The 2051-nt window shown below is 34.3% G+C and overlaps 1 pseudogene; it reads left to right on the top strand.

The window, feature by feature from the left end:
* Positions 1-874, top strand: part of LOC102588867 (uncharacterized protein At3g49720-like) — a 5759-nt pseudogene extending 4885 nt beyond the window's left edge.
* Positions 875-2051: the final 1177 nt, after the last annotated feature.

Below are 2051 nucleotides of genomic sequence, written 5' to 3'. Positions count from 1 at the left end.
GGAAGGGGGGGGGGGGTGAGAGAAGGGTTCGATGGATACTTCTTATCTTTTTTTGTCCATTTTGCCAGTGCTAACTAGGTCTAGTAATTTGTGTCAATCTCTTTTGGCAATGCTGGTGAAAACCCATTGTTTGTGGATTCAGTAAAATAAAGATCGATGCACACAATTTGATTATATGTAAGCTTTGGCTTTCCATCATCTATACTTCTGATCTATTAGGAAAAAGAAGTAGCACAGAGAATAAGATATTCCCCTTGCTTGTTTGCTATTTGATTCTTCCTTGCCACTTATTGCATAATTTGGGCCATCTGTGTTCTCTGTTTTGGAAGATTGAAACTTTCTTATCTTCTCTGTTTAGGCCAAATTGCGAAGTTCGTCCTGGTGGACTGGATTTTTTGCTCAATCTAGCTTATTAGAAGAGAATGAAGTTGCAATGAAGAAGTTTGAACAAGCGGCAAGCAAGAGGTCTTATCAGCCAGCTTGCCAAATTTTTCACCTCAAACCACTCCATTGAGAAATCCTTAGCTTGTTGCAAAACAGGTATAAAAGCATCTGCAGCTGTGTTAAATTATCGTTTGCCAATTGCCACCACAATCCGGCGTTGCAATTGTGAAGTATCAACCTGAACAATCAAAAAAAGAATTGTGTAATATCAACCTGCATGGTTGAATTAGCAATTTTGTTGGAGGAACTTGGTTCTGTAAGATAGTCTCCAGAATATATATGCATCCCACAATAGGAGCTTTCAATCAATTAGTATTGCTTGTGGTTGCAGCACACAACTTATTTTTTTTCTTACAATTGATGGTTGAGTATTGTGTAAACACGAAACACAGTAATTTATGATTCATTTATTTATTTTTTTCCCACCGAAGTGGATCTTTGTTTATCCAAATTTGGTCAAATACATCCATGAAAGCAGATGTGAAATAGTTAGGTTAAGCAAGTGACCTACCAAAAATCGTCTAAAGTTGGAGAAGACCATAGAAACTTAGAAAATAACCACCATCAGGGTGGTTGGTCAAATAGCAGAAATAAAGGAAATGTCTTACAAGAGAAACCATAAAAAGGAAACAAAAAGCAAAACACAGCAGGTCTTGGCAAACAGGCCAAGAAACTGGAAATAGAACAAAATGAACCCCATTTTAAAATTGATTTCCATTTTAACCCACACTAACTCATTTGTAAAATTTACTTTAAGTTGAATTTAAGTTTGAATTGCATCATCTTTGTTCAGCATTGTCTACCGGACCAGGTCCCTCATCAGGTTCATCATCTGCATTAGCTTCTTTGGGATTGCTGGATTCATGAAGTGGATATTCTTCAGCAGGCTCACTGTTTAGACCATCTCTCTGAATCTGAAGCAGCTCAGCTCTTCCATCTCAGAATCTTCTTTGTTTTGCAACTTACTTCTCAATTTTTCCAGACTCATCAAAAATCACATAACATCTTCAGTGCACACATTTTCATACACCAGATAAGCCTCGTTGGAGGAAGAATATCCCACAAGTACTCTTTCATCATTTTTGGGATCAAACTTTCCAATATCATCCTTTTGGTCTTTGGGGGGCCTGCGGTTATGGTAATATATAATATAAATTTTCGTAGTATTCTTCTGATAGTTGTTTTAACCTGTATATTTCTTTAATATTATTTATGATATATTCTAGATATAACATATCTTGGGTTCTTTGATACATATATAGATTTTCTGCCATTAATTGTTCTAATAATTTTATATTTTCTATAGTTTCTAGCCAATACTTTAAATGTTTTCTCATTAATCTGAATATTGGATTTCTAAATCATTTAAATCAAATTCTATTATTTCATCTATATCCTGCCATATTTCATCTATATCGAACCATTCTTGATTCATAAGTTCTTCTGTTTCTGGGTCAAATATCTTTTCCCAAATTACTTTTCTTATGTCGATTATCTCTATATTTTTTAGCACATATAAAACCAGTTTTTATAATCTTGTATGATTGCTTCATATAAGTTATTCATAGCAAACTTTTTAAAACAATTCCTTCATATCATAACCTTGA

The sequence above is a fragment of the Solanum tuberosum genome, unplaced genomic scaffold (assembly GCF_000226075.1).
Source record: "Solanum tuberosum cultivar DM 1-3 516 R44 unplaced genomic scaffold, SolTub_3.0 scf00470, whole genome shotgun sequence".
NCBI lineage: Eukaryota > Viridiplantae > Streptophyta > Magnoliopsida > Solanales > Solanaceae > Solanum > Solanum tuberosum.
The sequence above is the reverse complement of the archived record's forward strand: the minus strand, read 5'-3'. Positions and strand labels throughout refer to the sequence as shown.